The following is a 21,291-nucleotide window of genomic DNA, read 5'->3' on the forward strand; positions in this document are numbered from 1 at the left end:
ATACAATATGTACCTTGCATCAGAGTGCACCGAATGAAGTGGTGCAAGAATGGGTAGTCATGGAGCAGTCACAGCTTCTGAATAGCTGAACTTTTTATTCGGTTTTTAGATGCAACTTCCACTATTTACTTCCAGAATTTAATTTGCAGCAGGAAGCTCCTTCATAATCCTCGGACAAATATGGTTACTGCTTTTTTTTATTACTCAGCAGATAAAACTGTATTCATCTCTCAAACCTTGCATGACTGTAATTCAATCCAGACAGCAGAATTAGATTCACAGCGTGCTGCTCAAATCCATCCATATCACAATCCTTTAAATTCTGACATTTTATTCTGACATTTGCACCAAGAAATGTGCTTTAAATCTTCTGAATTTCACTTCCCGCTTGGTGTCCTTCCAGTATCCTCCAAGTAAACATCTTTTCTGTTGGGTTCATGTTTGTGAATGAACAAAAAGAGCCGGTCTTGACTTATGGGCTACTCATGGCAGAGGGTTTCTCCTTTAGGCACAGTCAGTCACCTGGGTGCAAATTGAACTTAAAATGGCATTGGTTTTATGAAGCGATTATTTTGCTCAAGTTTCTGCTCAAAGGATTTTCCATATATACCTCAATATATTTAAGAGTGATTTTAACAACACAGCTGAAAATGGGTTTATCACAAAAATATGCATTTTTAATCAGTGTCTAGTCTGCCAGGGGTTGATAATGTGATTTTTAAATAACTCAACAATACTTTTCATAGAATTTACAGTGCAGAAGGAGGCCATTCGGCCCATCGAGTCTGCACCGGCTCTTGGAAAGAGCACCCTACCCTAGGTCCGCACCTCGACCATATCCCCATAATCCAGTAACCCCACCCAACACTAAGGGCAATTTTGGAAACTAAGGGCAATTTATCATGGCCAATCCACCTAACCTGCACATCTTTGGACTGTGGGAGGAAACCGGAGCACCCAGAAGAAACCCACGCAGAGTAATTTAAAATACAAAGAGCCATCTCTGAATTGGGTACAGTAGTTATTTTATTAGTAAATTTAAATTTTTTTAACACACATTAAAATATTTCCATTACTGCAGTGTCTTCATCTAAAAAGACAAATTTTAATTTTAAGGGATTTCTTAAAGGGCTTAAATGGGTACAATTATTGGAAATCCCTATTTATCTATCTATAATGTTTGCAAGAAAATGAGAGCTTGCATTAGTTTGCTATCGCAACAAAAATGATTCTTATACTCAACAATTCTATTTTTTACAAAAATTTAAAATGGACAGACTTAAAATACTCAGAAAATTATGGACTTTTTTTTCAGCCTTTCTCTCCTGAAGCTGGTGACTGAGGCTGGGTATAGTTTCATTATGTGCTGAAACCCATGTAGTACATTTATCATAGCGGATACTCCTCTGAGGGTTGTCTGAGGCATATTGGGAAAAAACAGGTGATATTATTTTACATCTAACTTGCTATGCCAATTCAGGCAGTGTTTGCTCTGATACTGTTGTGGTGGATTTTTATGAACTAACCACAGGACCGGGCCGGATTACGGTGTCAAACTGGATTCTCCGCCGCGGCGCCGGCCACGATTTCGGCATAGGGCTGCGGAGAATCCAGCCCCTTGTCTCTCAGGAATAATGTGGAGATGCTGGTGTTGGACTGGGGTGAGCCCAATAAGAAGTCGAAAAACACCAGGTTAAAGTCCAACAGGTTTGTTTCTAATCATTAGCTTTCGGAGCACTGCTTCTCCCTGGTATCCTTATCACTGGAGGAGTGTCTGCAATTAGGCACCTGAGGGTTGATGGTGGCGGGGGCTGGGGGGCATTGTTTATAGCAATGCATCTTCACTGAGTTATCATTTTGGAGGAGCTGTTAGAGACACAACGCTGCCACTCTCACATTGCACAAGGATAATGGGTGGGGCTTGCAGAGCATGGTGCTATGAAATGACAGGGTGGAAGGTCTGGTGGTGAACAAAGTGATGTTAATTTACAAGTACCTATTTACAGTGGTGAGCTATCTTAACTAGTGTTTATGTTTACCCGTGCCCAGTAGGTGCCTACAGTCTCCTACTCTTCCTCACCGTCACAATACATCAATTCCCAGGATACACAGCTGCGGTTGAAGCAGTTTTCTGCCTTCCACACGTAGTTGCCTGAGATGACTTTGGCGGGCGTCCACTGGGGGGCCTGGACCTTGAGGGTCCTGGCATACTCTCGAGCAGCACGGGTGTTGTAGTGCTGCTCTCCTCAGTGTGCGGAGCTGGAGGTATGTAAGTCATAGGATGGGGGGAGTTGTCAGATGGGCTGGACATCCCTGGGATCCTCTCGGTGGAGGGTCCCGGGCAGCACTCCTGCCGACCCTCTTCCGTATGAGTGCCTTGAGGCCCCTGTGCTCCTCCATTGGAGAGAGGAGCGGCTGGAATGAGATCCAGAAGCCCCGTTGTCCTCTGGTGCCAACACTTGTGGATTCCCATCAGCACCTGCACCATGCAAGTGAAGCTCTCAGCCATGGAGCTCATGAGCTGAACCATGGAGCGGACGTTCTCCACCATGGAATGCACATCCTCCATTAAGGGTTCCACTACCCTTGCAATGTAAGTTTTGATGGGTTGGAGTGACAGCACCATCTCCTTGGCAGAAGGCGATTGGATTCCTCGAGTCAGTCTTTCAGTTCGAGAAGGCATGCTGTCACTCCTTCCTGATTCTTGTGACACTGCCGTTCCAGTTCCATCAGCTCAGGACTACCGAACACAGGGACACATTAATGGCCAAGGGCTCAGCAGTTTCCTGGGCTCTGAAATCCTTTTGAGTGCTGGATCCCTGGGAGGTCCCTGCCTCCACCTGCTGTGGATCATACCCTGGGATGGGCCGGCGCCGTTAGCTGTTGGAACTGAAGGAGAATGGACATGCGGTCAAGTGGGAGGGAATGGTCAGTCAGTAAGACAATCACTACTCACATTTTACAGGTCCTTTGAGTGGAGCCCGGTGGTCCCTCACCTCTGCTGTGTCCGCCAGCCTCTGTGTTGTTGACCGGTCTGTCCTCGGCCACACCAGTCACATCCAGGGCTCGCTCCTCAAAGGAGGTGAGGATTCTCAAGTCCGGCACTCCACCACCACCTCCCGCCGATTGTGGGAGGACTTTTCCTGAGAAGACACAGAGAGGGCATAGTTAGTCACACACGCGGTTCACAGGTGTGGGGGAGGGTGTGAAGGGAGTGTTGGGGTGGGGGGATTGCTGAAGGGGGAGGGGGATGGAGGGAGGGTTAGTGGTCGCCTGGGGGATGGACCATTGGAGGGGGGGATGGGATGTTGGTGCCTGCTCACTCACTCGTCCTGCCCGGTGTAGGTCGTTGACCTTCTTCGGACACTGGAGGTCAGTCCTCCTGCTCACACTGCCTGAGCTGACTGCCACCTCTCCATTGCCCAACACTGATATCGTAATCGGCGATTGGGCGAAGAATTCCTGTTTACAACCGAATCGGGGGCAGTGCCTGTTTTCAGGTGCTCCACCCCCTCCAAAATGGCATCATCGAGGAGTACGCCACATGCCGTTAGGACGGCCTAAGGATGTTGCCTGAAGCACCGCCCCCCCCCCCCCCCCCCCCCCCCGATGCTCTGGCACCAATGGGTCGAGTTTCCAATGGCACGGGGGACGTGTGCTCTCAGTTTTCAGGAACCCAGCATGGCAGCTGCGGACTGTGCCCAGCACCACAACAGTCGGGGGGAGCCAAGCTACTGGCTGGCGGGCTTCGGCGAGGGCTGGGGGGACTGGTGGGGGTTGGCCCGGGGGTGGCGAAGGTGTGTTCAGGGGGGGCAGTATCTGGGAGGTCGGGTCCGCAAGCGGTTGGCGCCATGTTGTATGATGCGACCGCTGCAGGTCGTCGCCGTGCGCAGTGTGGCTATGGACCTGGCAATTCTCCAGGCGTTTATATCGGGAAGGCCGTGTATTTTACATGGCATGGCTGCTAGACCCTCATCAGTCGGGCCATCGGTGCGGGGGCGGCGCCAACTTTTTCGCTGTAAAATCAGACACTTCCCCCAGCCTTGAGTCTCCCAAAAGGAGAATCCAGCCCAATGTTTTATTTAATAATTAGAAGACCATAATAATTCAAAAATCACAGAAACTGCTAATTAACTTTAAAATTATGTGAAGTTGCCCTGAAAGTTCAATGAGTTTATACAGAGAGTAACAGAGCCATACATTATGTTCTAGCTGTGTGCTGTGTCAGCTAACCTAAACCATGGCTGCATTCTCCAGTAGGGGAGTTCTCGATGTGGCAGAGAATCCAGCATTCTCAAAAAAACGGATGCTCCCGTTCCCCGCTGGTGGCAGTATCGAGGTTCACCGCGCCAGCAGGAGGATAAAAATGAGTAAAAATTACCCATTTGTCGCCTATTATCAGGCTGGGCACTGGATTCTCCAAGCCTGCCTGAATCTCCTATCCTCTGGGTCGGGATTCATGGGGGCGAGAATTGGTGCAGGTATTTGCCAGTGTGGCCCTGGCACAGTGGGCCAAGGAGTTACCCCTTTAAGTGACTTGCTCCCTAAAGGCAATTGGAGGGCACCCTCCCCTGCACAATGCAAATACAGCCCAGCCACCCCTTCCACCAGACTCACCACCAGAGACCCCCACCCATCAATAAGAGCGTCCCCCACCAGAGGACCCACACGAGAGACCATCCCCCTTCCCATTACAGAGACCCCTGCCTGGAAGCTAGTGAGCAGTCCAGACAGAGACAATGAAAAAAAAATCACTGCTTTAAAACTCACCTGAGCCCTATACCTGCTGGCTCAGGCAGGGGGAGCAGCTGTTGTACATTTATAGAAAGCGAAAAGCACACCAGGTGGGCTTAAAGCTCCTCAGGTCTTTGACCTGCAAGGTTTTTATTCATATCAATGGAAAATTGCTTGCACTAAGCTGTGATTGACAGCTTGCTCACAACCAACTGTCTGAATTGTTCCATTTCGTTTCAATTTGGTGAGGGTCTCAGTAATGTGTGTGGGGGGGTCTTTCTTATGGGGGTCTCTGGTGAAGGTCTGATGGAGAGGGTTGGTTCACCCCCATAATATGTGCGGGAGTGTGTGTGTAATCCAGCAAATTCCATGGTGGAGGGGTGGAATTGCATTGTGGGGGAGGAGGGAGCCTTCCGCCCAACCCCACTATCGGGCTATCTGCTCAAAATGGGGGCCCAATAGTGGGATTCCCCAGGGAATCCCTCGCAAACCCTGGCATGCATAAATTTGCATGGCAAGGGATCATGAATCGCCTCTCGATTCTCGCTCCCAGCGCGAGGTGATAAATGGTGACTCATCTCCGGTGGGAGAACATAGTGTCCCACATGGAAAATCCAGCCCCTGGATCATGAAGCTATCCTACATTTGATATCAATGCCCTGAGTTAATCAACCAACTACGAAGAACGAGTAAAGATGTTTCCTCCTGTGGGTTTGACGCCAGCAATGTAAGATAGTTACCAAGAAATCCAATAGATGATTCAGAAGAAGTGTCTGCACCCAAAGAGAGGTGGGAATGTGGGACTCACTACCAGAGGGAGTGTTTGAACTGAATAGTATAGATGTTTTAAGAGCAAAGTAGACCAAGCATATGAGGAAGAAAGGAATAGGTGGTTAGGTACTGGTTGGATTGAATTGTCTGTGTCAGTGTGTTTCAATGGTCATATCATCCTATCCTGTTCAAGTGACAAGATTACTAAAATTGCCTCCAACCTACTTCTGGGACTTGCTTACTGTCATGACTCACACAGAAAAGAGTATTTTCCCTGATTAGAACAAAAATAAGGGGCATAATGGAGCAGATGGCAAGACTTCCGAATCCACAACTCATGGTTCACATTAGAACCTGTGATGTACAATATGTAAGAGTCAAAATGAGGTATTGGAGGGGGATTTTGTTGAGTTAGGCCCGAGATTGAAATGCAAGACCACAAGGGTAATAATTTGAGGATTATACCTATTATGTACGAGACAAATTAAAGAGAATCTGGTTAGACATGCCATCATTGGTTGAACTTAATGGGGCACTGTGGTAACCCCCCCCCCCCCATTCCAGCTAAAATGCAGGGAGGGAGGAAGTGGGGAGCCCACCCATGATTCTGATGGCTTCCCCACAGCAATTTAATGCTGGGGAGTGACATGAATTGCTCTAAAGCAAGACTTCCACCCCTATCTTGGGAGAAGGTTCCAGCTTTGAGAGCGACCAGCTAATCGAATGGCCTGCAGCTCTGTAATCCTAGCAGCACCAGACAGACAAGGTGACCACTGCTGGGAATATAGGCAGTTTTGTTATGCCAAGAAGATCAATTCAGGGTCGGAAGTCTCAGTGAGGGTCAGTGAAGTGTGGAGCTCTGGTTCAAGTGGCTAGTGGGCAACATTAAAAGGGGGAGGTATGACCTGATAGGTGGATTGGCAGTGCCCTCCTGCCCTCCCCCACCCCACCCACCCCCATGCCCGACAGAAGCGTGTGCAACTAAAACTGACAGGCTTCCCATATGGTCTCGGCCTCCCCCTGTCATGGGTAAAATGCTGTCAGTGTGGCATGAGGTCCTTAAGTGGACTTTAATTGGCCCTCAATAGGGTTTAAGGGAGGCTGGGTTGCATGGCGCCCCATCCCCCATAAAATCTCAGATAGTTTGGGGGCAAGTGTGTCAATAGTGGCCAGTTGCTGTTGAATTTCACAAGCCCCACCCCCTCCAGACTTGCTAGTCAGGAAGTGTAAAACCAGCCCCACGTGACTCGAATCATCAGGTCCCAAAGTTCTTGTGGAGAGGTTTTTTTTTGAGGCAGAAGGAGGAGTTAAGCTGATCTAGAAAGAAAGAAGAGTGATGGTGGTAATATAATTAGACAAGGTAAACTTTATAGTTGTGATGAGGGCTTGGAGATGATAGTTCAGAATCACATGCAAAAGTGTCAAAACTCTCCTTAATGGGCTTGAAAATGACTTGTCCTAATACTACTGTCAAATCCTTGCACTGCTGTTCTATGCTATTTCTTTTGTTCAAGTGCAAACCTCGCTAAAGCAGATAAAAAGCATAATACAAGAATATAACCGCTTAAGAAAATGATGACAAAATATCAGTCAAGGAAGTGGGTAAAATAAATACCTGAAAGCATGAGTGGTAATCTAGAAGTTCCAACATCATTGCAATAGATTATGACCTCTATAGGCTTTTTTACTAGAGAGGGAAGATTATGGCATTGTTGATATCAAAAGCTGAACATAAAAGAATACTGATTATTGTGTGGAGCTAGAAGAGACACATTTATTCAAGATCAGCCCTGAAATCTTATCAAAGGAAAGCCTCTCTTTCTTTCTCCACCTTTCTGCAACCTGGCGGTGCACCTTTCGTCTATTTCTGTAGCTAATTATCCCGGAACGGGTCCTGGCCTGTCGCCAGGGGCTTATAGCTTGAAGGGAAAAAGGAAAGCCTACTATTGCAGAGACAACATAATTGAAAAGTGCAACATTCATTAAGTATGATATAATTACTCTTCTATAATGGTTTAATTTGAACAAGATTAAAAATCTACTCAAGAAAAAGGGCAAAATAAAAATGTAATTGTGTTAACATGAAGTTGGACTCCACTTAAAATAATGAAACAAGGCTGCTTGCTTCAGTGATAAATGAATTGAGTAGTGATAAGCTAAATTAATATGGCTGCAGAGGACCAAATCGCAACTATAGAATTTGTTCATAGAAAATAGTGGCAGCCAATTTAAATACTTGCATTGATCATGAACAGGCAACTAATATTCACTTCCTGGTAGTGTGTATTAAACTACCTAACAAACATATTTGTTGGTACACATCCTTGTGTTTTGGCAGCTTAGCAGTAGAAGTGTATTGGGGATCATCTATATCTGATTAATAGCTAATTACTGGTAATAGTTCACATTTTTGATCATTTAAGTGTTGATTGCGTGAGTGATTTGAATATTTTAAGATGTCCCTGTCTGATCGAGGGTATAAACTGATGCAAGCGTATTGTCCATCTTCCTGAACAGTTAGGTCCAGATTTCCTGTCTGAGAATTTAGTTGATAATTATAATCTTTATTGTCACTAGTAGGCTTGTATTAACACTGCAATGAAGTTACTGCGAAAATCCCCGAGTCGCCACATTTAGGCGCCTGTTCGGGTACACGAAGGAAGAATTCAGAATGTCCAATTCACCGCACAGCACATATTTCGGGACTTGTGGGAGGAAACCGTAGCACCCGGAAGAAACCCACGCAGAGAGAGGGAGAACGTGCAGACTCCGCACAGACAGTGACCCAAGACGGGAATCGAAACTGAGACCCTGGCGCTGTGAAGCAACAGTGCTAACCACTGTGCTACCGTGCTGTCCATTTGCACTAACAAATCGAACAACAACCTACAAAGCAAAAATGTTCAAGGACGTGCTTTGCAGTGTGGAAGAATTCTCAAGGCAAAAAGAAATGGAGCCCCATTGGTTGGATTTTCTGCTCACGCCCACCGCAAGACTGGAAAGTCTTAATGAAAGGAGTTGCAAAATGATCCAAATTAAGTCAAGTCCAATCTGCAGATGACATTTACCCAACCTGCAACATTGAAATTAATGGCTACATATAGTGACATAGAATCCTGAGTAGAATGGAAATGATTAGGTCAATTACAAATGGTGGACTTCTTAGGATGGCAAATGCTGACTTGCAGAAGCCCATTGCCACTTAACACTCAGTTGAGCATTGACTGGCAGTGGGTGGGACTTTCGTCTGCTTGTGGAAACAAGTCCCGCCTTGGAGAGCTGTCAGCCAATCTGATTTGCCAATAGTTTTCCAACTCCTCTAAGCACAGTGCTACAGTGGTCAGAAGAGGTACTGCAGCACTTTGCCTGGAACTAAGTCTGGGACCATTGCCAAGGTAGGTCCCGGGGGGCCTATGGGCAGAATGGTTGGATTGGGGATGACCGGAGCATCGGGGGGGAGACTGGCATGGGGGGGGGGGGGAGGGTTGGAAATCCCAGGTCCTGAGGAGAGATCACCCCAAATGTCAAGTATTGAGGCGTCTCCCCCACCTTCCCATCCGTGATTGAGAAAAGTGGAAAAACGGATTTCCTGCATGCCCGTTTTGTGACCTCATAATCACATGGGCAATATAATAGTCTGGTAAATGGGGCAGATAGTCCTTTCAATTAGCTCCATCGTTGTCATCGTGCACTCTTTTACACTCTTCTGGGTCAGGGGCACACCCACCCAGAACATGTAAAATTCTACCCATGGAGTTGCACTGCTGCAAATAATTAAGATTGATTTTATTCACAAACTCTGTATATTGTGACTACTCTTCGCTCACTGCAATTCGCCCAGTTTGTATGATGTAATCATCCTCCGCTCCAGGCATTTTCAAAGTGGGGGTCGCGACAAGTGTCGGGAGGGTCAGGGAACCATCCATCGCGACATTCCCGATTGCATGAATTGAGGTGCAACAGCTGCAGCAGCCATCTTTTAAAAATGCCGGCTGTGAGCGGCTTTAAAAATGCAGGCGTGCTTGCGCATGCATGCCTGCTCATCAGTGGACAGGCCTGGAGACCAGAGAGAAACACCACCTTATCCTGATGTCAACGCGCTGACCCAGGAGAAGATTTTAAAAAAAAATAATTTCAGCCTTCCTGCATCTATCTTGAATATGCTCAATGGCTGAGCCTGCAGAACTCTCTTTGATAGTGAATTTTAGAGATTAAAAAGATTCACAATACTTTGAGTTAGGTAATTCCTCCTCATCTAATCATCGCATTGTAATTTGCAGACTTTTAGGGCGGGTTTCTGCAATAATGGGGCTATGTCCCCATGCCGGCGTGAAAACCGGCGCCAACCACTCCGACGTCAACGGCTCCCGAAAGTGAGGAATTCTCCACTTTCTCGGGGGCTAGGTTGATGCCGGAGTGGTTCCCGCAACTCCAGCCGCCGCTGAAGGGCCGGCGCGAGTTCGCGCATGTGCGGAACGCCCGGTGTATATCTGCACATACGCGGGGGTTCCCTTCTCCGCTCCGGTCCCCGGGCAATATGGTGGAGCCCTACAGGGGCCCGGCACGGAGGAAAGAAGGCCCCCACGGAACTCGCCTACCCGCAGATCGGTAGGCCATGATCGCGGGCCAGGCCATCGTGGGGGCCCTCCCGGGGATCGGATACCTCCCACCCCCCCGGACTCCCCCGCACACTTACCTGCCAAATCCTGCCGTGTGTGAGGTGAGTAATCCACGCCGGCGGGACTGGGCAAAACTTGACGGCCACTCGGCCCAGAGAATCGCCTGAGGGGCCGCTGTTAACGGCACCCGAATGGTGTGGCGGGAATCCCACCAGCCCCCAAAAAACGGCACCGGAGAATAGGGCAGCTGGCGTTGGGGTGGGATTCGCGCCTCCCCCAGGGATTCTCCGACCCGGCGCAGTGTCGGAGAATCCCAGCCTATATCCCCAGGCTGTAAACCACCCATCTGAGGAAAACTTACATTCTGCATCTGCTCTGTAGAGTTCTGAGAGAATAATGTTTGTTTCAATGAGGTCACTTCTCATCATCGCTACTCTAAACTATAGAATATAAGTCCAGGCTCACCTCTCTCATGAAGGTAAGAGAAAATGGTGGGGCGCGAAGGGCAGCCGCCGTTAGTCACGAAGGATGGCCGGTTGGTAAAAATGGGTCCCAGGCTAAAAAGTTTGAAAAACACTGCTCCACTCTGTAAAATTAAATCATCCCGCCTGCAGTTCATTGGCTAACAGTCATGTCAATTTCACTCCATTAAAAGAAAACTCTAGAAACCCACTCAGGAAATTCTGGAAACTTCAGAATCTGACACGAAAGAAAGGTCTGCCTTTTGATTACAGCCTTGCACCTCTCATAAATCACCTGAACAGGGCAGCACGGTGGTGCAGTGGGTTAGCCCTGGAGCCTCACTGGCGCCGAGGTCTCAGGTTTAATCCCGGCTCTGGGTCACTGTCCGTGTGGAGTTTGCCCATTCCCCCCAGTGTTTGCGTGGGTTTCGCCCCCACAACCCAAAGATGTGCAGGCTAGGTGGATTGGCCACGCTAAATTGCCCCTTAATTGGAAAAAATGAATTGGGTACACAAAATTTTTATTTTTTTTAAAGAAAATAAATCACCTGAACGATTTCCTGAGCAGAAAGCAGGAGGCTACCTGCTAAACCCTTCAAAACATCTCAAAGCTGTCTGAACAATGAGAGGTTCCTGACTGTGAACTAGCAGGGAAGCTGTTTGTTTCGACTTAAATGGTCAGTGGAGCTAAAATTCCCTTCTCTGCTGTTTTAACTTTTGGAGTTGGAAGACCCCAATCAAACCATCACTCCCACTAATTGCAGCTTTGAAGCTGAAGTGCCTAATAACAGAGATGGTCTGAATAGAACATGGACTGCAATAGCTGTGAACCTCGAGCATTTGATGTGCCTCAGAAAAAACAGCAGGGGAAGTGCTTTGTACTTGATTGATGTTCCTTACATAATGATCAAACTGTTCTGTTCGGGACCATAGGCCATTGCACAATGTTAAAGCAAAATAGGAACAGCTACTTGTGAATCTGTGTGTGTAATTATAAAAGGTTAATAGCGATATGATATGCAGTTTGGTGTTATGGATCACAGGTGCTGAAGAGTATGTTCAAACACTTGTTGAAGTAATTAGAGAGAAATTTGAAGCGGACGACTGCACTCTGTATTTGTTCCAATTTTGGGGTGTATTGAGGCCTCTGGAATTGGCTTCAGGAAGGACGTTACTGTTTGTTCAATGGTCCACCCATTGAATCACAAGGATGCAGAGGAGGCATTGCTGATGGAATTTCTCTTTTGTTCTTATGTGTTGCTAATACGCAGACCAGGTCTCACAGCAATACAGGCACGTGGTGATGACAACTGCTCTGTCGACTTGGGGCACGATGTAATGGCCATGTCGTACAGGGCGCGAATCTGAAAGAGCCGGTTAGATCACAGGAGAGGCCGAAATCAGGAACTGTGCCGGACATCGACTGGTTTCCGATCTAACTGGCCCACTTCCATTTGCGGGATCTGGGTTCCACTGCGGCATTGTGTGAAGTCAATAATCACCAATTAAGGCCAACCTCCATCTCGTTGATGGACCCTCTATCTAACGGCCTCCCGTGTCCAACCATCTCCCCAGCGAGTGGTCACGTGGGCGCCCTTTGGCACACCTATTTAAAAACGTGATCCTCGCGCAGTGGCTGATTTGGGGATCGGAGGAGGTGAGTGGCCATCTTCAAAATGGGCAATCAGCCCGGGTGCACTGATTGCCGGGGGTAGGGGTCTGGTCGGAGGGACAGTTGAAGGCTATTGCTAATAGAGAATTGCCAATGTTGGTTATGCAAGCACTTCAGAGCTCCCAAGTGGCTGTGTAGGATGTGTGAGCTTCTGTCTGAGGATTACAAACTTTACAGGCTGCCGTTTTCAACAGCCTGGAAAACAGATAGGAAGGAAGAAGGTATTTGCTGCTGCCTGATTTTTGAAGCTGAGTGCTTACTACAGGAAGCTGCGAGAGAGAGAGGAAGAGGAAGTTCCGCAGGTAAGGGCCTGGACGATGCACCGACCTGGGACTGGTATTTAAAACTGCCTCCCTGCCTCCCTGCCTGGAAAGAGGGAGGAGAGGATGGGCTGGGATTTTCGCTGCTTGTTCACCTGCAGGGCCCTCGGGTCTGAGGTCTCCCAGCCATCTACAGAGGGAAAACAAGCTTCCCAGCTCCAGGGATTCCGGTTGGATTCCCGACTTGGGGCACTGTCTGTATGGAGTTCTCCTCGGGTGGATGTAGCTGTTACAAGGTGGCATAACTATAAGATTCAAGGTGGGAGATATAGGAGGGATGTCCGAGGTAGGTTCTTTACTCAGAGAGTGGTTAGGGTGTGGAATGGACTGCCTGCTGTGATAGTGGAGTCGGACACTTTAGAAACTTTCAAGCAGTTATTGGCTAGGCACAGGGAGCACACCAGAATGACAGGGAGTGGGATAGCTTGATCTTGGTTTCGGACAATGCTCGGCACAACATCGAGGGCCGAAGGGCCTGTTCTGTGCTGTACTGCTCTATGTTCTATGTTCTCCCTTGACTGCGTGGGTTTCCACCCGGAGCTCAGGTTTCATCCCACAAATCCCAAAAGAAGTGCTGTTAGGTGAATTGGACATTCTGAATACTCCCTCAGTGTACCCGAAGAGGCGCCGGAGTGTGGCGACTTGGGGATTTTCACAGTAACGACATTGCTTGTGACACTAATAAAGATTATTGTTATTACCCGGAAGGGGAGGAAGAGGAGAGAAAGGTTGGTGCATTTGGACTTTTCCTTTTTCATCTGCCAATTGTGCTGAGACGTGTGGGAATGTGACACACCCGATTGAGTGACTCCTTTACTGGGCCCCTGCTGGGCTGGAGACCTTGTCCTCTCACCCATGAAAGGAGTGGTTGTTGTGTTAAAACAGAGAGGGAGTGTGACACAATAACATCTGTGGACTGTTTTGATGGTCCCCTGTCGGGCTGGAGACTCTGGGCGGGATTCTTCGGAAACCGGCGGGGCGGGCAACTCCCATGCGAAAGAGTGGTGTGAACCACTCCAGTGTCGGGCTGCCCCGAAGGTGCGGAATCCTATGCACCTTCAGGGGCTAGGCTGGCACCAGAGTGGTATGCGCCGCACTGGGCCAGCGCGGAAAGAGCTTGGCGCCACGCCAACCGGCACCGAAGGGCCTCCGCCAGCCCCCGTGAGTTGGCACATGTGTGGGAGCACCAGCGTGTGCTGGCGTCATCCCAGCATATACGCAGGGGGGGTTCATCTCCGCGCCGGCCATCGCAGACCATTACACTGTCCGGCATGGAGGAACCCGCCCGTGGATCGGTGGGCTCCGATCATGGACCAGGCCACCATGGGGGCCAGATCCCCCCCCCCCCCCCGCCCCCCCCCCCCCCCCCCCCCCAAGGCTGCCCGCCGGTAAGTACCTGTTGTAATTTACGCTGGCGGGAGCGGCCGAAAATGGACGGCCACACGGCCCATTGCGGGCCGGAGAATCGCCGGGGGGGCTGCTGCCAGCGGCCGGCGACCGGCGCACCGCGATTTCCGTCCCCGCCAAATCCCCGGCGCCGGAGAATTCAGCAGCTGGCGGGGGCGGGATTCACGACGCCCCCCAGCAATTCTCCGACGTGGCGGGGGGTCGGAGAATCCCGCCCCAAGTCCCTCATCCACCTCTGCTGAACAGAAGAACTTTTGGGATGCCAGCCCGCGAGCCTTTTCTTTGTTGTACTTGGGGTGCCGGCCCATCCTCTTGTGCCCCACCCTTCTGTGCCTTCCACCACTCTCCTCACTCAGTTGCTCTCTCCCTCCCCCTTTTTCCCTACACCCTCTGCATGCTTACCACGAGGGGGGGGGGAGCTCCACTGATCCCTCGCTCTAGTCCACCAATCACCCAAATCCGTGCAGGTAGTACTGACCACGATGGCGGCAACACTGCCTACGCTGGTGGCAGGGCTCTCTATAGCATCTATGTGGGGGTGGTGGCCTCCAAAACCCCCAATGGTTGAGGCCTACATCAGTGCAATAGCCAAAATACTCAGGCCTTCAGCCATTATAGCAGCCTTGAAGATACACGGCAAAGCCGTTCTCTTCCTGAGAGCCGAGCAGCGGTCCATATCGCCCAGGAAAAGGGATCAAGGTGGGCGACACCTACCTGGCGGTGGACCCACTAGAGGCCACCGCCGACAGAGTTATCCTCTCCAATGTCCAGCACCTCATACCCAACGATCTCGTCCTCCTCCACCTCCATCTACTGGGGAAGGTACAATCCCAGGGTGGTGCAGCTCCCTCTCGGCCTCAGTGACGCCCCCCTCAAATATATCTTCTTCTTCCAGTGCCAGGTCTTTGTTCACCTGGGAGGTGGTCCTAGTGGAGGGCTTTGAGAGGCACCCCTTCGGAGGTGAAACCTACCACGTCTTCTGGTCCGCGGATGGCATGCGATGCCACGTCTGCAAGAAGGTGGGGCATGTTAGGAAAAATTGTCCCACTCCTAAGGCTGCCGCAACCACCAAGGCAGCCGCAGCTGGTGGCATCACTGCCTTTCCTTCCACCGGGACTGCAACTGACCCCCTTCAGGTGAGGGGTTGGGGGGGGGGGGGGGGGGGGGGGGGGGGGTGGGTGGGGGGGGGGGGGTGGCGGGGGGGGGGGATGTCAGCACCTACCAACACCACGGCTGCCGGCGTGGAGGTGAGGGAGCGCACGCAGGCCGGAAAGCACAGAGGATGACACACAATGGGCGGTCAGGTTCAGATACCCCTGCCCAGTGAGCTTGAAGGACCCAGTGCACCTGAATACCGGCTTGGGTGCTGCCGTTACGCCTCGCCCCACCGCAATCCAATAAAACCCCCAGTCCGTCGATGTTCCGTCATCGGATGTCGGGCCTGGCGCCATTTCTGCCTGGGCCCCTGAGGGTGACGGTGGTGAGGTGCAAGGCCTCGAATCAGAGGGTGCTTTGCCCCAGCCACAAATTCGGAGTGTCGAGGGACGAGGAGACAGCCTATGGGAGCTTCCAGAGCCAGAGGTCTCCTCATTGCGTGACCCTCTCCCCCTGTAAACGCCATCACTCGATGGAAGGGCGGGTGTGAGGAACTGTTTTTTTGCCCACCCCGGGTGAGATGTGGGTGATGCCCCGATTCATTTCCCATGCCCAGCACCCAAAGGTAAAGAGGCAAGGGAACAGCAAGGAAAATCCCAATGCTGTCACCGCCCTCTGAGCAGGGTGCTTAAGGCCAGGCCAGACAGGACCCCAGGGGGCTCATTCCTCCCAGTGTAATTTAGCACCCTGGACCCGTTCAATTTTTCAATGTTGGAGTGGCAACGGCAGCTCCTTGTTTCGTGGGTTCTGGCAGGTAGTGTTTGGGGAGGCCCCCTTCACCCTCTGGCCTAACCGCTGTCTTCAGGTGCCACAGCTACCATCCTAGAGCTGTTTCCAGAGCTGTTTTTGTGACCTTCCGGTGACCGAGTGTTGAGGACTGAGCAGGAATCTACGTCACTGTCTCCCTCTGGTCCGGAGACCCGATGAGAGGAACTTGAGAGGAACCTGCCTGACGATGATCCTGGTGGTGGGATCACAGCAGGCCCAGGGCTAGTTGGTGGGCCTGTGCCGTCTATGCGGAGGACTCTGGCCAGAAAGGTGACTGAGCGGAGGAAATCAACTGCTCAGTGGCGGGCAGAGAGGGTGCATTTGAGGCTCTCTGCTGTGGGATGCAGGGCTCACCATTGCCCGACACTGTGTCATCCTTCATCCCCTCTGGGGGACTCTGGGAATGTGCCACATTATAATTTGAGGTTTTTTTTGTGCTTCCATAGAAGGTTTAGGTAGTCCCTATTAGGGCCCCCCACCCTCTTTTTGCTTGGCTCCTCATTTTCTTTCTTTACAGTTGCTTGGTGACCTTCTTATACATTTGATGATAGCTGTGAGTGGTGATTGCTGCTCACCCCTGATGGTGGCCATCAGCACCTGTAGGATTTGTGTGTGTTTGCTGTCACTCGATCTTTTGCTGTGATCTGTAGTGAGGGTCGTGTCTGGGTGGACTGACCTGATGTCGGTAATGGGGCGGACTGACCCGGCTGCGGGACGTTGGAGAAGTAGTTTTGCCGAGTGCTGTTGTCCTTATTGTACTGTTGCCTGTCCGATGTCTTCGGCCTGGAGGTCGAGGGTTTGTTTGTTGCCACCTCCAATGGTTCTGTCCTGGAGTGAGGAAAGGGAGGGTGTGCGATGTCTTTCTGTGTAATGACATTGGCACAGAGGACAGGGTATCCTGTCTCTCCTCCAGCGTACCCTGCAGCGTGTGACTATCCGGTGGGTGGTTTCTTTTCCACGGGAGGGGAGGAGAACGAGTCTGATTGGCCTGAATGGACACCTTGATGAGGATATTGCATCCATGTTGTTGCGGCCTGCTATTGCCCTTGTGTTGTTGCTGTTTGTTTACTGTCCAATGCCTATTTGGTTTTTTTTGTGTCACTGCATTGTTGCGGTTTTGTGCTTGTACCGTTTGGTTTTGTTCAATTGTAATGTTTACCGTTTAATAAACAAAATATTCCCAAGTGGCTGTAGGTGATGTTTTCTGTGTGCTTCTGCTTTTGGCTGCAAACTGCCCGCAGGCCTAGTGTCTGTTTGCTGCTGCCTCTTCTGTTTCTGTGACCTGCAATAAGGCAGGGGAGGCTATAAGCAGGTCTACTACTAGTCTACAGAAGGGGAAGGGTTGCTGTTCCAACTCTTCTGCTATGCGTTGTGTTGCTGTGGCTTTCAGGTAATGATTGTTCCTGCCTTGAGAATCTGCTGCTGGAAGCTGCCAGAGGGGGAGAGAGAGGAGGAGTGACCCGACTGCTGTTGCTGCCAGTTGGAAGCTGAGAATCTGGTTGCTGCCGAGTCTTTTGCTTCTGTTGCCTGGAGTGAGGAAGGGGGAGAGTGAGATGCAGCTGTTGCCAGTGCCGACGAAGGGGAAGGGTGGTGGCTGATGCACGGGAGCAGCTTTCTGAAGGTATACAGAACTGCTTTGCAGCTTGCTGGTGCTTTTATTGGACTGCTGACTGTTCAACGTTTCATGTCTGGAACCCATGTGGTCGCTTGCTACCACCTTTTTTACTTCTGTGGCCTGTACCAAGGACTGTGTGGAGTTGGTGACCAGGGTCGAGATTCTCCGACCCCCCGCCGGGTCGGAGAATAGCCGGGGGCTGGAGTGAATCCTGCCCCCGCCGGTTGCCGAAGTCTCCGGCACCGGAGGTTCGGCGGGGGCGGGAATTGCACCGCGCCGGTTGGCGGGCCCCCCCGCTCGATTCTCCGGCCCGGATGGGCCGAAGTCCCGCTGCTAAAATGCCTGTCCCGCCGGCGTAAATTAAACCACCTACCTTACCAGCGGGACACGGCGGTGCGGGCGGGCTCCGGGGTCCTGGGGGAGGCGCGGGGCGATCTGGCCCTGGGGGGTGCCCCCACGGTGGCCTGGCCCACGATCGGGGCCCACCGATCCGCGGGCGGGCCTGTGCCGCGGGGCACTCTTTCCCTTCCGCCTCCGCCACGGTCTCCACCATGGCGGAGGCGGAAGAGACTCCCTCCACTGCGCATGCGTGGGAAGCTGTCAGCGGCCGCTGACACTCCCGCGCATGCGTCGCCTGGGGATGTCATTTCCGCGCCAGCTGGCGGGGCACCAAAGGCCTTTTCCGCCAGCTAGCGGGGCGGAAATTCGTCCGGTGCCGACCTAGCCCCTCAAGGTTGGGGCTCGGCCCCCAAAGATGCGGAGCATTCCGCACCTTTGGGGCGGCGCGATGCCTGTCTGATTTGCGCCGTTTTGGGCGCCAGTCGGCGGACATCGCGCCGATACCGGAGAATTTCGCCCCTGATGTCGGTACAACAGGAGTGGAGGGTTGGTTGGCTCAATTTGATTGTGCAACATGCTGAAGGAATGATGGCTTGCTCTTGCAGCTTGCTTGTGCTATTATGGTACTGCTGACTGCTTCATGTTTAGAAGTGTGTTTTCTTGCTATCTCCTCCTTTACTGCTACCACCCAAGCAATTTTCGATGGATGTGAGTCTGCTGCTGGGAGCTGTGGGAGGGGGAGAGGGCGGCGGATTGATTTGGATGCTTCACTTCTTTGTACCATTGCCTGTTTGTTCATAAAATCATAGACTTTACAGTACGGAAGGAGGCTATTCGGCCCATCGAGTCTGCACCGGCCCTTGGGAAGAGCACACTACTTAAGCCCATGCCTCCAACCTATCCCCGCAACACCCCCCAACCTTTTTTGGACACTAAGGGGCAATTTAGCAGGGCCAATTTACTGAACCACACAGTCCCCCAAAGCCGGAATTGAACCCGGGACCCTGGAGCTGCGAGGGAGCAGTGCTAACCACTGTGCCACCATCTGGAGGCCTTGTTTTGTCTGATGCAGCCGCTGACTTTCTGGTTAGTCTGTTGCTGGGAGCTGCAGGAGGGCGAGGGAGTGGCGGAAAGTTTTGAATACAGGTAATTTCTTTGTACTGTTGATTATTTCATACCGAATATGTATTTGATTTCTTTGTGTAACCACACTGTTGTGACGTTTTGTTTGTACTGATATTTTGTAGTAAAAAGGTGCCAGTGTGTATGGCAGAGTGGCGTTTTCCTTGTCGGTTCATGGTTAATGTGACATGTGGACTGTTAAGTTGTTTGTTTTTATCCTTTTGTATCAAGATATTGTTGTTTGTTTGCGGTTTACTGCTTGGGGGCTGTTAACAGTAACCATCGTCCCTTGGCAGCCAATGGCATTACCATCACTGAATCCCCCACAATCAACATCCTGGGGGTTACCATTGATCAGAAACTGAATTGGACTAGCCACATTAATACTGTGGCTACCAGGGCAGGTCAAAGACTAGGAATTCTACAGCGAGTAACTCACCTCCTTACCCCCCCCGAAAGCCTGTCCACCATCTACAAGGCTTAAGTCAGGAGTTTCTCCACTTGCCTGGATGAGTGCAGCTCCAACAACACTCAAGAAGCCTGACACCATCCAGGACAAAGCAGCCCACTTGATTGCTCCTCCTACCACAAACATTCAAACCCTCCACCACCGACGAACATTGGCCGTTGTGTGTACCATCTACAAGATGCACTGCTGTAACTCACCAAGGTTCCTTAGACAACACCTTCCAAACCCAAGACCACTACCACCTGGAAGGACAAGAGCAGCAGATACCTGGGAACCCCACCACCTGGAGGTTACCCTCCAAGTCACTCACCATTCTGACTTGGAAATATATCACCGTTTCTTCAGTGTTGCTGGGGCAAAATCCTGGAACTCCTTCGTTGACAGCACTGTGGGTGTCCCTACACTCAAGGACTGCAGCGGTTCAAGAAGACAACTCACCACCACCTTCTGTTGGGCAACTAGGGATGGGCAATAAATGCTGCCCTAACCAGCGATGCCCACATCCCGTACATGAATAAAAAAATTTAAAAATAAAAAATTCCCAAATGGATTCCCGTAGGTAGACGGGCCACGTCGCAGGCAAGTGTTTTTTTGCCTCACATACCAATCAGACTGTGAGGCCTGGGCACTCTGCCTGAACACTGGAGGCATCAACACCACAGAAGCAGCAGCCAACAATCAAACACCCAAGACTTGGGCCTCAGCATTGAAGACATCCCCGCAACCAAAGGGTAGGTGTGTGGATCAGGGAGGAAACCTATGCCTGGTGCAAGTAATGTTTCTGGCGGGGCCTAGGGTCCAGTGCCTAGGGGCCCCTGCTGTGGCCGGGCAGTGTGTGTGCAGTGCGTGGTCCTCCTGCACAACCGGCTTGTTGCATGGCACCCTGGGAGAAGGCGGGGCATGTAAGGGTTGGGGAGGCTTGGGGGCTCAAGGATCCCCGGGGTAAAGGCCATAACTGATTGTCAGTCTCTCACCCTCTCCAATTCCTTACAGATATCACATGATGGATGATATTGTGGATCCCGCAGCAGCTACCCTTGCGGTGCTAGTGACAGGCCAGACACCGTAAAAGGCGGTGGGAGCAACATCGACTGAAGCTTGAGGTGACAGCCCATGTGTGGATCCTCCTACACCCTGAGGACCCGGCCATCCATCAGGCCAGGGAGGGGCCCAGAGGGGGAGGCTGGTGATGGCGCACTGTGTACATTTGAGGAGATGTCGGACAGCATGAGCTGCAGAGGCTCCACTTCAACAAGGGGACATTGTGGCACCTGTGGGATGTCCTTGCAAACATGTTACCACATGGAGGAGGAGGATACTCGCTCCTGGTGGCTGGCAAGGTCACCGCAGCACTGAACGTTTACGCCTCTGGTTCATTCCAGGGCTCGAGCAGGGACTTGTGTGGCATATCCCAACCAACAGCCCACAAGTGCATCTGTGAAGTCACGGATACCCTGTTTGCCCAGGCATCAGACTATATAAACTTTGACCTGGACAAGGCCCGTCAAGGTGCCTGGGCAGCAGGATTCTCTGCCATCACCGGGATGCCCCAGGTCCATGGAATAATCAATGTCACGGATGTCACCTTGCGTGCACAGAGTGATCCAGGAACGCCCTTCATTAATAGGAAGGGACTCCACTACTTGAACGTTCAACTTGTGGGCGACACCCACTTCAAGATCATGCACTACGTGCACGTTTCCCCGGGAGTGTGCATGACAGCAACATCCTGTGGCATATGGCCATCCTCAGTGTCTGCGAGGGATACCTCAGGATGACCGGCTCATCCTTGTGGGATAAGGGAGTGGGGTTCAAATCCCCAAATCCGGAGTGGCGGAG

General features: G+C 51.2%; 1 long non-coding RNA gene across 1 annotated transcript in view; it reads left to right on the plus strand.

Moving 5' to 3' along the window:
• Positions 1 to 8,852: 8,852 nt before the first annotated feature.
• The window catches only part of LOC140409554 (uncharacterized), a 91,613-nt gene continuing 79,174 nt past the window's right edge, over positions 8,853 to 21,291 (plus strand). Inside the window, exon 1 of the long non-coding RNA XR_011940393.1 lies at positions 8,853 to 8,900. This is a non-coding gene — a long non-coding RNA (uncharacterized lncRNA). The remainder of the gene's footprint in view (positions 8,901 to 21,291) is intronic.

The sequence above is a fragment of the Scyliorhinus torazame genome, chromosome 3 (assembly GCF_047496885.1).
Source record: "Scyliorhinus torazame isolate Kashiwa2021f chromosome 3, sScyTor2.1, whole genome shotgun sequence".
In the NCBI taxonomy this organism is placed as follows: Eukaryota; Metazoa; Chordata; class Chondrichthyes; order Carcharhiniformes; family Scyliorhinidae; genus Scyliorhinus; species Scyliorhinus torazame.